Source organism: Ictidomys tridecemlineatus, chromosome 4 (assembly GCF_052094955.1).
Source record: "Ictidomys tridecemlineatus isolate mIctTri1 chromosome 4, mIctTri1.hap1, whole genome shotgun sequence".
Classification (NCBI taxonomy): domain Eukaryota; kingdom Metazoa; phylum Chordata; class Mammalia; order Rodentia; family Sciuridae; genus Ictidomys; species Ictidomys tridecemlineatus.
This window is the reverse complement of record NC_135480.1, coordinates 28,556,227-28,570,581: the sequence shown is the minus strand read 5'-3', so window position 1 is coordinate 28,570,581 and position 14,355 is coordinate 28,556,227. Positions and strand designations below refer to the sequence as shown.

Sequence of the window (14,355 nt, the reverse complement as noted above, 5' to 3'; positions counted from 1 at the left end):
TGGAGTGGGTCTGGGAACATTTCCTTTAAAAAAGAAAAAGAAAGAAAAGAAAGAAAAAATAAGGAAGGAAGGAAGCGGGAGAAAGTGTGTGTGTGTGTGTGTGTGTGTGTGTGTGTGTGTGTGTGTGTATGTGAGAGAGTTCCAGTCTGTAGACCTCTGTTCTGCTGGGCCCTGCTCCAAAAGCGAGCCCCAGAATCACCTCTTGGCTTCTTGGCAGTCTCTCATCCTGGGGTAGAGGCGGGAGGCAGAGCTGCGCTTGGGTGAAAGAAATGCAGCCCAGAGCTGCCTTGATGTGCTGCATCCTCCCGGGCTTTTTAAGTCAAAGAACTTGGATTTCCTGAAATTGTTGAATTGCATCTAAGCGCAGGGGCCCCCTCGCGCCCTTTACCCAGCAGGGTGAGAGTCGCTACTAGAGGAGTGGAATGGGGTGAAGTGGGGCGGGGGTCGCTGGAGAGAGAATAAAGCCTTGTGAACAGGACAGGAAAAGTGGGAGGAGGAACGGCGGGGAGGAGGCGGCCGTAAGCTGAGAGAGGAGGGAAACGTGTCACCAGCCCGGCGCTGGGAGCTCCGCGCCCGCAGCGTTTGCGGACTCGGCGCGGGAGAGGAGCCGAGGCTGGACGCGAGGCAGAGGAGGGCAGGACTGGGAGAGGAGGGAGGGAGCGAGGGAGGGCAGGCAGAGCAGGCAGAGCGCGGCGCCTAGAACCGTCCAGGTCGCTCGTCTGTCTCCAGTGAGAAAACGTTCTTCTTAACACCGGAAACTTTTTCCCGGGCGCGCGGAGTCTGGGACAGAGGCGAGCGGTGGGTATGCGCGGCTGCGGGTGACTCACGCCGGGTACCCCAAGGGGGTGAGTGGGAAAGTCCCCGGGAGGGGCCGCAGTCCTAGGCTCAGAAACGGCCCAGGATCGAGAAGAAAATCGCCGCGCACTCTCAGGAGGGGGACGGGGGTGGAAGGAGTAGGGGGAAAGCGTCCTTTGGGGGCAACAGTGTGGGGACCCCGCATGGTTAAGAATCCCTCGATCGGACGCTGCAGGTGGGCGTAGGGGACCAGACTTGCGACCACCAAGGTGTGGGCTGGGACGGGGGAGACCGCGATCGGTGCCTGCGGGTGGCGAGGGATCGCTGTGAGTGGGGCTGGGGGATGCTGCTCGTCGTGGGACTCAGACTGAGTCAAAAGGTCGAAAGAGAAAGTTTTCTTGGTTGCTTGGTTCCCTCGGCCGGCGGGGCCCATCTAGTGAGCTGCCTATGCTCAGGCCCTGGAGACTGAGAGCCCCCGAAACAGCCCTTTTCAGGCAGTCCCCTATTTTCTGGAAGGTGGCGTGGAAGAAGAGGGAAGGCAGCCACTTTGTCCCGCGCCGCTGGGCGCTCACGCTTCGCAGTGGGCGGACAGGGGAGCAGCCCACGGGAGACGGAGCCGGGGAGGACAGCGGCAAGGACCCAGGGGGACCGACCGACGCACGGTGGTCTGCTCGCCGGTGTCCCGTTTCGACTTGGTCTTTCGCGCTCCCACCACTTTGGCCAGACTTTCCTCTCGCGCCTACTGTGCGCGCTCGGCATGCTTCAGCGCGCAGGGGGCGCTCCGGAGCCCCAGCCCTGCGGCGCGGACCTTCCCTTCCTAGGACTGCCGCCCGGGGTTGACCCAAACATCTTCAGAAATAGGGTGCCTCCCTGGTTGGCAGTAGGGGTTTCCCCAGCTCTACCAGTCCCCTGCCCTAGATCACATGCCGCCGCTTCTTCCCCCGCGGTGCCGGGAGCCCGCATTTTGTTTGTCAGCAGTAAGGCAGTGAGTATTTATAGACGCCACTGCAATCCTGCGGTGTGCAAGGTTTCAATTACAGCAGTGAGATGCGCCGCACAAGACGGGAGGTTCACCAGAGGCGGTCCAGCAGACTGTCTGCTCCAGAGACCCGCATGGACAAAGCTCTGCTGTTGGCTAGTTTCTGGGCATTCCTATTCGCGAGGAGCTCTGGACCTGTTGCCCAGGCAATATGTGCAGAATCAGATAATCCTTTTAAGGATCACAGCAGTCCACGGAAGGCCACGGTCCTGATTGCCTCCATCCTTCTGTCGCACCCCCATTATACAGATAGATGAGTTGGAGACTGCCCCCCCCCTTTTACCTCCCTTCGGCGATTCTGATCACTGCAGGTTTGCAGCCCTCACATTTCAGGGCTAAATACTGCAAAATGTCATAGTGCTGAGCTCTGGTAAATGTCTCTCGAGGTGGAAGGTGCTTTGTTAACAATACGAAGCACCAAGTGGGTCAGGAGGGGAAATGGAGCTCACAGAAACAAACTTGGCCACATTCTGAAGTTAGTCCCTGCTGAGATTCCCAGGGCACTTGAGGGAGGTTCCTCTCAGTGGAACCTGGCAGTTTGGTCTTCTCTGGTGGCCACATTGAGCCCTAGAATTGATTAAAGGAGCTGTTGAGAATGGTTTCCATCGAATGTAACCTTGCAGGTAAGAAAGGGATGCTTGGTCATCCATCCTCAAAGTTGTCTTCAGTTTTTCCATCCTCAGACACAGTCCTTTCAGGTTTGGTTGTGTGTGTGTGTGTGTGTGTGTGTGTGTGTGTGTGTGTGTGAGAGAGAGAGAGAGAGAGAGAGAGAGAGAGAGAGAGAGAGATGTTGCCAACAGCTGGAACTATTCATGTATAAAGGAAGAAAGGCACCAGAAATAGGTCAGTTAGACTAGCTCTTACCTCTGTCTAGGGTGTTTCTCAAGAGTGGGGCCTCATTTCTTTGTCCAGAGAGCCATGATGTATATTTATTTCAAAGGGTGTGATTTCAATAATGTTCTGTGTTGGAGCATTACAAAAATATTCCCCTTCTTTAAAAAAGGCGGGGGGGGGGGAGTTACGAACACCTCTCCAGATCTTACTATACCAAATTTTGCACTTTGATAACCTATGATCCTCACTGAAAAACTGATTGTAAGCACTATCACATTTCTATTCTATAGGTGAGCTCACTGAGGCTCAGGGAATTTAAATAATTTGTCTAAGCTCCACACACGGGCATGGAACTCAAAATGGATTTCGAGTTGTTACTCCAGGCTTAGAGACTGGAGATGTCTTGATTCCCCAGTTGTTGATTAGATCATCTTATAGGTGATTGCATTGGTGGACTTTTATTTATCTTTTTAATATCAAGAAATATCACAAAGTGGCACAATTATTGAAAAAGCCCCCAATCTTGTCTTTAGAATAGTTACACTGAGTATTTGAAAATTTCTTGCTGACGGTTCAGACCTATATGTCATACTACTTAGCTTGCTTGTTGACTTAAAGTATGTTCACTAAATTAACCTATTTTTTCCAGATTTCTCCATCCTAATGATTTGTAGGTGTGTATGTGGTACCTATTTCCTTGGCTTCATTCTTTTTGTACTACCCTCATACAGATAAAATATGCAGGAATCTTTCTTAAATTGTGAACTTTTTTCCTAATCCTTTTTTCAGGGCTAGATTTTGAGAAATAGCATAGAGATTCCTCTGAAAGGGCCCTATAATGTCTATCATGAAAGGTTTATCCCAGAGTTGCCTGCAAAATGTGAATACTTGTTAAAGGCAATGCTTATAGATATGATCATCTGTCAATAAGCCAGTGTGTGAATTGATATCTGACTTGATGAAATTCTGGAGCATGATACTTTGTGGATTTTGTACAGGACACGAGGTTTGGAATTTGGAACAGAGAGAGCAGAATGGACCTGATAAGCAGAAGGCGCTGTTTTGTAAGGGTAGATTCCACATTGGAGCCTAGAAGGAGGCTCTTGGTCTAGAGGATGCAAGACAGTAATAGACCATCAGAGGCCACCTTGAGTTAATTCAAATTTTCAGTAGGGCCTGGGGATCAAGGTTTCCTTTAAACTTGAATGATTAGAACAAAAGAGCTAATTTATTGAGTAATTACAGTGAGCCGGGTATAGGTATGGTAATGGTATTTCAGCCTCTCAACAATCTGGGAAGGTAGATATTATTTTATCTGTATTAGGATAAGAAAACAGCCTCAGAGAGCCTTGTTATTTTCCCAGTGTCACACAGTCATTACCTTAAGCCTCTCATTCTTCTTAACATAGTTGTTTGTTCTAATCCTAGGGATACAACCTAGGACCTTTTACCACTGATCTATATTCCCAGCCCTTTTAATTTTGAATTTTGAAACAGGGTCTCACTAGTTGCCCAGGCTGGCCTCAGACTTGAGATCCTCTTGCCTCAGCCTCCCAAGTAGTTGGGATTATGGCAAGTTCCACCATACCAGCCTCCAGTCCATTTTGACATGTACCTTTGAAAGCCTTTCATGAAGAACCCAGTGTCCTAAGTTCTCAAGAAGGTCCTAATGATTCACATGGAAGTTTCTAGATCAGAAGTCAAAGCCAGAGCAGTGTGAAAAGTCTAAAATGAGGGGATAGGAGATGGTGGAACAATGGGGGCTGAAGCAACGGTCTGGATACTTCTTACAGCAGTTCCATGAAAGGAGACACCGAGCCTGAAGATACTGTGAATACAGAGGACTAGCACTGGCCTGGGAAGGGACAGTGGTCACATGCAGAACAAGACCTGTTGATCAATGTGCTGGATGAGGCTCCCAGTGAGGAAAAATCAGGAGTACCTCCTCTTTCCTCAGAAGACCTCCTATTATTTGGTGCCAGCTTATAGTCCACCTAAATTAGAGAGCCCGTGGGACCTGCTTCCGTGTTAATTGGACTTGGCCCTTTGAGGTAAGAGTCATTCCAATCTCTCTTTAAATATTCTTTTCTTATGCTTTGCCAGTTTATGGCCTTTGTAGATCAATCCTTGGATTTCATTGAAGGGTGAGAGAAAGAGAGACGAAAAAGCAAAGGTTAGTGATTACCTAAATTGGATTAAGTTCTCTCTAGCAGAGTTTAAAGAAATACTTCTTGCTCTCTAATTACTGTCAACTAGGAATTTTAAAGTCTATTAAACTTAAGCTGACTTTTATTTTAACTGCGATATTTCCAGCTGTAACAGAGTCAAGAATTTTTAGAGACCCTTACTTATTCTTCAAATGTATAGAGGACAGTCTCTGTCCCTCCATTTAAAAATATTACATTTCTATAGCAGGAAAATACATGACATTATTATACATTATACATTGGCTTCCATAAGAAACAGAGGCTCATGGGTATGTTCAGCCAGCTCCGGCAGCCTCTGCGGAGCTCAGATGGAATCCAGAAGGGCTGTGGAGAGGGATGGGACACATCAGATTGCTCTTCCTCTTTTGACCATGGACTGTGGGAAGAATGGTGGCCACTATCTGCCGCTATCTGACCTATCATAATTATTTGTGCAGTTTATTTTGCATGGAATTATGTAGTACATAAGCTCATGTATTTACTTGTTGTGTATCTCTCTCTCTCTCTCTCTCTCTCTCTCTGGGTTTTCATCCTCCTTCCCTTTCTTCAATTTTGAATATAGAGAGTTACTAGCACTGGCCTGGGAAGGGACAGTGGTCACACTGTCACTCAATCTCTCACCTACCCATCAGTATTCAGTCTTCACTTTGTTGCCAAACACAGCAAACACCTCCAATTTCTTGCTTCTCTGCTTGCTTCCCTCCTTACAGAACTTTCTCCAACTTTTCTGGTTCTTTTCAACCCTGATTGAGTTCTGTGTTTGGTTTAGGGCAGTTGGGTTCCTTGCAATACAAGGATTAAGGGACTGGTTTGGGCTCCTTTGGCGGTTGGTTTAGGGCCCTGGAGTTATGTCAATGTAAGTGGATCCTGGAAGAATAGCTCAGAGAATTTGTTTTTGTCTTCTTCCCAAGGGCCGGGGGCAGAAATCTCCCCCTGGCTCTGATGTGTGTCTGTATTAGTCTGAGCTAAGCTGCTTCGGACCCTGTCACAACCTGCTCATGACCTCAGCTGCGTAAATCCTGGGGGTAAACCGTTTTACGCTTGCTGTTTAATTCTAAAGCCTCCTTTGGAACTGGTTCAGCATCATTCTCCAGATGTCTTTGGGGGAGACCGCACTGGCTGCTGCCGTCATTTTGGAGAGCTTTGGCTGCATCTTGCTGACTACTGGCCCCCCCACTGGGGAGCGGTAAAGCTGTTTTCCTTGTAAAGTATCTGGAGGCAAAATTAGTGGGTAAACATGGTAATCCTCCATGGTGTTTGAGATAATTTTTTGTTTTTAATTCTTCACCAGCAGAACAATAGATTTCTTTCAGGCATCAAAAAGAAACCCTCATCCTTCACCCACTTCACACACATGTACACACGCACACACACATACACACCTTCCAAGGTCAGCATCAGCTTTCCATCAGAGCAGAGTTGTTGAATGAGCCCATGTTGGGTCCTAGTTAACATCTGGGAGATAACGCAGGTCAGAGAGTTGAGACCTGGACTCTGATTCAGCTCTGACATGAGCTAGCTCCAGGCCCATGAGCAGCTTGCTCAATTACTTTAGACCTCAGTTTTCCTATCTATAAACCAGTGAGACCAGCCTGCCATTGAGGATCCCTTCTACCATGGCTAAGGAAGCATGCTCAGGAGCCATGCTTCTCAAAGTGCCCGCCAATCATCTGGAAGTCCTACTACACCACAGAATGCTAGTCACTGGGGCTGGGCTGGGGCCTGAACATCTAACACACTCCCAGGTGATGTTGATTGGGCTGATTCTCAGCCTCCAGTGTGAGTTCCCAGTCACAAGGGTTTTAAAGCAGGTTCTCAGCCTTGGCTCTGTTGACATTTGGGGCTGAAGAATTCTTTGTTGTGAGACCGTCCTGTGCACTGTAGGATGTTTAGCAGCAGCCTTGGTAACTACCCACTAGACACTCATAGCACTTTCTGCCCTTACCCCCAACAGGGGTGACAATCAAATGTGTCTCCCTACATGCTGAACATCTCCAGGGGAATGGGGGACAAAATTACCTGTGGTTGAGAACATTGATCTAGACCAGAATTATTTAGCCTGGTTGTACATCAGATTTTCAGGAAGAAATTTGGTACATATTTCTGTACCAAACCTCAGGCCTAATGTGTCAGAATCACCAGGGAAAGGGCCTAGGAATCTATCCAGTATCTCCCCCTTATCTGTGGTTTTACTTTCCTCAGTTTCAGTTAACCACAATCAATCATGGTTGGAAAGTATTAAATGGAAAATTCCAGAAATAAGAAATTCATGTTTTATATCATGCACCCCTCTGAGCAGTGTGGTACAATCTTGTGCTGTTTTGGTCAGTCCTGCTCAAGATCAAATCATCTCTTCATCCAATGGATCTTTACTGTATATACTACCTGCATATTAATCACCCGGTAGCCATTAAGGTTATTGTGGGCTGTCACAGCATTGCTGTACTTGTGTTCAGTTTTAACCCTTATTTTACTTAATGGCTCCAACGTGCAAACTTTTATTACAGTATATTGTTGCACTTATGTTTTATTGTTAATCTCTTACTATGCTTACTCCATAAGTTAAACTTTATCATATGTATGTACGCATAGGAAAAAGTATGGTGTATACAGGGTTTGCCACTACCTGCAGTTTCAGGTATCCACTGGGGTTTTGGAATGTGTCCTCTAGGGACACTACTTTGTTCAATAAAAAGTTGACAGAGCTATCCCAGAGTGCTCCCTTTTGAGATTCTGGAAAAGTACAGGTCCTAGACTGGAGTTCTGGTGCTGTAGCTGTGGTACCACAGGTAAGTTGTTTAAATGCTCTGATTAGAATTTCTTCCCTTCTAAAATAGAGACGACAGCAATACCTATCTCTTGGGCTGTTGAGGGGAAGAGCTATAGAAACTCTAAAGTGCTGTGCAGATGTTTGTGGTGAGTGGAATGCCCCGGGCCTCTGGAGATCATTTTATTGATTCATTCACTTTATTTATTTTTCCGAGTACTTCATTCATTTACCCCCAGGCTTCAGTCAGAAGCCTACACAACATCTGTCTTTACTGTTCCTTTAGCTTTCAAGGTCACCAACTGTTTACATTTTTTTCCACCCACTCTAACATGAGGGTCTCAAACTGGTAGCCTGTGGGCCAGACTTTGGCATGAGACATATTCATAAATTGTTTGGCTTGCACCCTATTTTGAAGAGAAACAAAAGAAAAATATTTTCAGTTTTTAAAAGTTGGGAGAGTCAGAATGTAAACTTGGTTTCTCACCTTTTTCTTTAAAAAACAAAGACTGAGGATGCTCCTTGGTTTGCCACAGACCCCACCGGGCCCTTTAATCTTGGTCACGTTCTTGACCTTGGCCCTTATAGACATTGATGAGTTTGCCATCCTTTCTTTAGGCTTTCCTGTCTGTTTAATTCTTATTTTTAAGATAATTAATTTAAGATAACTCCCCCTTTTCTCCCCCTTTTATCGTTATTTTTAGGAGTCAAATCTTCACTCCTCCAGCCAATACAGTAGGTGCTTCCTAGGTGTTAAAATGAGATGTTTTTATCCTACCCTGGACTCTCATGAAGACCTTGTGTGCTCCTCACCTTTTTCTAAATATTTATTTTTTAGTTGTAGTTGGACACAATATCTTTATTTTACTTATTTTTATGTGGTTCTGAGGATCGAACCTAGGGCCTCGCATGGGCTAGGCGAGCACTCTACCACTGAGCCACAACCCCAGCCCCACTGCTTAGTTCTTAAATCTCTTGCCTATTAAAGTTTGCTTTTCCTTCTAGAAATTTCCTTTGCATGCCCCAGTGCCTGTGTTCTTTAGAGTCACTGGCAAGGAAATGGAGAACCCAAGAAGAGTTGACCTTTCATTAGCTTTGCCTTGTAATTCTAGAATGTGATTTAACCTTTCTGCCTTGGTCCTGTCTCAACGGCCCGTCTTCAGTTACAGCCCTGGGTGTGGAGTCGCGTTTTCAGTATTACTTCTGGATATTGCTGTGAGACTCTGAGCTCCCTGGAAGCAAGTACTTTCTTCCTCTGTGGTTTTCTTTACTCGGATCCTGGCACTCGCTGGACCTTCATGCATTTGGTTGAGTGGATTTGCACAGGACTCTCGGCCTTCACGAAGTGATCTGTGTTGGGTTAGCCCTCTTTAAACATCTACACCTGGCTACACCACCTGGGGAGAATTTTCTTTTCCCTCACTTCTTCTCTCATGGAAAAGCATTTTTGCAATGAGAGAGGAAAGCTGATTTTTAACAAAATAGAACATTTTAATCTAGAGCCTGTTTTCCCACACTTGAAACTCTTACTGGCTGGCCACTGCTCTCTTACCCCCCAGGGTTTTGTATGCGTGATGTGTCAAAAATGTAATTTCCCCACAAGGGTCAGTCTTAGCTAGCTAGCACTTGTGTCTAGACGTTTTTTGTCTTATCATCTGGTAGGCACAGCAGAATCACTTGAGGTGGCACTTATGGGCCCCACCCAAACAATTTGCACTCCAAGAAACTTGATACTTAAAGTGGGGCTTATGGGGGAGTAAATAAGATGTGTGGCATTTCCCACAGTTTTGCTTAACTTGTTCCAAAGAAGGGGATGTTTTTGTTGATTATACAGTGGTTTGCAGATCCAAATGGTGATGTGATCATATAATTACTTCTAGGTGAAGATAAATCGTTCTGAGTCCCGGGGACACTTAGTGAATGCTGTTGAGCAGAGATAAACCTGGGGCTTGCATCCTGTTTGCTGTGATATTTACTGCTGCCCAAATTTGGACTCCCAGACTCTTCTGTCTGCGTTTGGTTTCCAGGGGAGTGCTGAGAAAGTTGTCTCATGCTTCCTGTTGAGCCTTTTCCATGGTGCACACTTGACCCTTAACATTTATTTGTTTGGAAGAGTCAGTATTTGTCCCTTGGCTGGCTTTTGTCTCCTAAGACTTGTGAAGGTTGTTCCTTAATAAAAATAAACGGGCCCTGCGAGGCAGCCCACTCCTCTGCACTGCTGTGTTTGTAGGTTCTGCAAAACAGACCTGGGGTTCCTTGCTTGTGTGACTTAGGTCCACATCCCTGCATGCAATAGTGCCTAGGTGGTCCTGAGCTAGGTGGGCCCTGAAAATTATTCTTTTAGCCCTTCAGAAATGAAGGCTGCTCTTTCTGAGGCTTGAAAGACCACTTTTCTTCCCATCATTTAAAAATATTTGTCAGGTGCTTTTTATGTGCACCAGGCTGTGCTCAGCATTAGGATACAGTAGCAACAAGACAGGCCAAGCCTTTGTCTTTGAAGAGTGAGTAAACAAACCAAGTGACCTCAGCCTTTGGGTAAGTGCCCTGCAGAAACAAAGCCTCCTTCCTGGAAGGGACAATGTGCTGCCCCAGAGAGGTAAGGGGCTGTTGGTGATGCTCATGAAGAGAAGCAGTGCTCAGTGCCCAGTCTCTGACCTCAGTGTGTGGCAGACCTGAGTGTTGTGTAAAGCAGGGGCGTTGGGAGCTCAGACTTTGGGATCACATAGGATGTGACTCTTGGTCCCTCTTTGTGGTTTTCTGCCTTTGGAATCCCGGTGCTTCAGTTTCTTTATCTGAAAAATGGGAATAATAAAACTTACTACATTGGTTTGGAGTAGAAATTAACAGAGATAATAAATGCAAATAGAGGATTGGCCCAGTCCTGCTCATCGTCACTAGCCTCTGGTGGCAGTGGATATGATTCTGATCAGCTATAATGATGGCAAAGAAACAGCCATGAGAGGCAGTTGATTTGACCAAGTGGCCCACTGCTCTTTGAAACCTACTTCGACCTGGTATCCATCCAGTGGGGCTGGGGGTGTGCATGGAGTCCTGATCTGGTTTCCTGTATTGGTGAGGAGGGCTGTGCTTGGTGTGAGTGTCTGTTGCCCGTACCTTGGGTGCTGCTGGCCTGTCTCTTGGTTGTATGGTTGACTGTGTGTGTGTGTGTATGTGTGTGTGTGTGTGTGTGTGTGTGTGTGTGTGTGTGTGAATACGAGGGGTGCCTGGGGCTCTGTGGAAGAGCCAGCGATGGGGTGAGGGTGAGCTTTGAGTCAAGAGGTGAGTCAGCTAGGTGATGGGAGGTGGAGTGGAAGCATTGTCTGGGTGCTGGGTCTGGGTTAGTGCTGTGTTAGGGTCCAAGAGCCCCACCCAGTCTCAGAGGTGACCAGTGTGCCCAGTTGGCAATGCTGATTAACATCCTGGCCATCCGATAGGCCAAGTCCTTAATTAACTGATTAGTCCACAGACCCAGGGAAGTGAAGTGACTTCCCCTGGCCACAGCGGCTGGTGAGTTCAGGCTTACGTGACACCTGGCTTAGGCTCTGGGTCAATGGTCCGAGAAGCCTACGTGTTATAGCTGTGATGTGATAGAATAAAGTCACAAACCTAAATGTTTGTTTCCAAAAGTGCCAACCTGCTGGCTGAACCAGTTACCAACACTTACAGATCAGGAGGTTTCACATTTAAAAAAAATATGAGTTTGAGTCTTCTTGGGAAAAATCAGATCTGGCAAAAATGGGCTTGTACCCTGAGATGGCAAAAGCCAGCTTGGATTGAGTATCAGTGCCTCGTTTAGGCTGGGGAGGGGCTGGTGACAATGGTATCGTCCATTCACTCACTGTGAGGGTCAAACCCAGTTTCTCTGGCCCCTTCGTAATATATGCTGCCCAAAAGGGGGAAAGAAAATAGTTCTTCCTTTCATCTTCTTTTCCACCAATCTTTATTTCCTGGCTCCTGTGTCCCTACACAAGTCAGCCCTGTTGTGGAGTAAGTGCTGAATAAGTACGTTTGTATTAAGTATATGAATGAATGAGTGATGGACTGTAATTGATAGCCCTGTTTTGGGATCAAAAATCAAGTTTCAGTCCTGACCCTCCTGAATTTGAGTAAATCATAGAGGCTTTATTTATTTTTGTCTTTTTTTTTAATTTGGTGGTGGCGGGGAGCACTGTTGTCTTTATTTATTTATTTGAATAATAATTCAGGTTCACAATTCAGAAGGCACAGAAGGGCTTGCAGAGAAAGGCTCTGTCTTCAGTGGCCCTGCCACCCAGCTGCCTGCCGGGGGAAACCAGTGTTCCCAGTATTCCCAGTTTGTCCTCCTGGAGATCTCTGTGAGCGTGCAGCAGAGTTTGTAAATGGTCTTTCTTGTGTTTTACGTAGGTGGCAGCAGCAGATACACCTGTGCTTACCCTGTTTCTTTGCTCAAAGTCTCCCCTGAAAAACACCCCAGCTGATGCACACAGAGCTTCCTCTTCTCTAGAGCTCCTGGGGTGCCAGCTTTTGGACCTTCGGGTGCATGGCCAGGCTCTGTTAGTGAGCATTAAAGTCATTGCCAGGCCATTGCTTGCGTAAGGAAGGCTGCAGTGGAAACCCTTGTTCCATAAGCTGCTCGACATGCCTGGGGTAATATTCCTGGAAGTAGCAGAGCTGGGTCAGAGGGTATGGCCTTTGTCATTTTGGTAGCGCCTGTCAAATTTCCCTGCCTCTGTGGCAATTGCCCCAGACTGCAGCAGAGCGCCCATCTCCCCACACCCTGCCCACACACCACCTTTTGGAGCCTGAGAGGGTTTTGTGAAGAATACAGTGTTGAACGCAAATAATAATGCTGGTTACAACATCGCTGGTCCCTATTCTGTGCCAGGCCATGATCTAAGGGATCTCGTTTTTAATCTGAATGATACTGAGATAAGTGTAATGGGTATAAGGCTCATCTGACAGAGGAGAAAAGTGAACTTACCCAGGTCCCCAGCTGAGAAGTTGTAGACCCTGGACTTGAACCAGGGTTGGACAGATTTCAACAGCACGGTGTTTGGGTATTCGTATGCATAACGTTATGTGTGGATATTCTGAGCTGACGCTGGCTTATGGTTCCTGGGCACCCAGCAGGAGTGCCCCACGTAGCTGGCTCATCCCCTCCTTAGTGACCACCTGCTACACTCAGTGCTACAGTCGGACCTGGGGATGTACCTGAGAACAAGACAGACATAGTCCCTGCCTGTGGGCCTTGCAAACACTATGACAAATAATTTTGTCGTTCTTGGGTGAGATAGTTTGTGATAAGACTACAAACAAGGTGGAGATGGAACTAATCAAAATTGAAGGGAAAGGAGGGCTTTTCTGAACAAGAGAAGATGAATGATAACCAGTGTGTGGGTTTGAGCACTGAGAATTGGGTGGAAAATAGTTCATGCAAAGGGTATGGCATATGTAAATGTCCTGGGGCAGGGAAGGAGGAGGTAGTGGTGCAGGAAAAGAAGGCCAACAAGCTGGCATGCAGAGGGGTGGGAGGCCAGGGTGCTAGGCTGGGGCTTGGGGATTCTTTCTAAGAGCTGGGGGAGCCCTGGAGAGTCCTGGAGCGACAGAGTGGTGGGAGTGTTCTGGGCCCTGGACTGTTGGGCTTTTGCTCCAGCACCCTCCCTCACAAGCCCTTAGGCAAGTTAACGTCTTGGGGCTGGTAGCCGCAGCCTGGGTGGTGGCGAGGGTGAGACCCAGGGGCCTCGGTGGAGTTGGAAGCGCTACATGCTGTAGCTTTGACTCAAAGTAAACCTGGGCGCACACTCCATGTGCGCATTTCCCTGAAATGCCAGGCACTTTGCCACCTTGTTCTCTTCTGTTTCGTTACAGGTTACGGTGCCCTCGGCCCGTTTTTAGAGTACTGAGGGAATTCATGTCACGTGTCTGCTGCGCAGTGCTGCGGTGGTCATCGTCCTTAGAAAGACCCTTCTGGCTGTCATTAAGTAGGGGGTGGGTCAGCTGAGTCGAGGCCACTCCGTAGCTAGGGCCCAAGGGTGCAGAAGGGCGTCTGGGCCTCACCTCTGGGCTCAGGGCCCGGGGAAGCCTCCCTGCACAGGCCCTGGCTGCGGAGCTCCCGAGGGCGAGTGTCCATGGCTCATTTCCCTGGGAACTGTCCTCTCCCCAGGTTCTGGGCAGTCACCTCAGGCCACGGGGCTCAGTTTTCTGTTATTTACACTCAGAGTGGCCTTTTCCTGGAAGCCTCAGGGTTCTTCTAAGCCGCCCACTTCTTGATTTCAAGTTGTTGTGCCATGACTCTACTTCCCTTTTCAGAGTCAGAGGCTGGAGCCTTAGTGGAATTCATTTGCATTTTCCACTGAGGGCACCATTGTCCTCCTCTACCCCAGGCTGGGCAGGCTGGGCCGTGCCCCCAAGCCCTGCCCAGTCCCTGGCAGCTGTGAGGAGAAACTGAGACAACAGCCTTCTTCTCCAACAAACACATCCTGGATCCCGAGTGCAGAGGTTTTCCAAGAAACCCAAGGGAGGTGAGTCTCTCCAGCTGGGTCAGGAACCCTGCAGCCACCTTGGAGCTCCGTGGATCCAGGACCCTGCTGTCCACATAACCTCAAGAAACCCTTCAGCACCCAAACCTACCACCTCAACTGCTCTAGAAGGACATTAAAACTGCAGCGGCCCTTCAGGAGAGATTGCCCACCTACACTCTCATTTCTTGAAGGCACAGAGAGACCTTAGGCCTC

The 14,355-nt window shown here is 47.8% G+C and overlaps 1 protein-coding gene across 6 annotated transcripts in view; it reads left to right on the top strand.

Annotated features, from left to right (window-relative positions):
• The first annotated feature begins 224 nt into the window (after nucleotides 1-224).
• The window catches only part of Prr5l (proline rich 5 like), an 80,102-nt gene continuing 65,971 nt past the window's right edge, over nucleotides 225-14,355 (top strand). Inside the window, exons 1-2 of one of the 6 annotated variants that reach the window (XM_040284493.2) lie at nucleotides 542-798; nucleotides 4,462-4,719. The gene's annotated coding sequence lies outside the window, so the exon portion shown is untranslated. Of the gene's footprint in view, nucleotides 397-541; nucleotides 799-1,828; nucleotides 2,458-4,461; nucleotides 4,720-14,355 lie in introns of those variants that run through there. The other 5 variants (XM_040284495.2, XM_040284500.2, XM_040284492.2 and 2 more) reach the window with 5 other exon arrangements.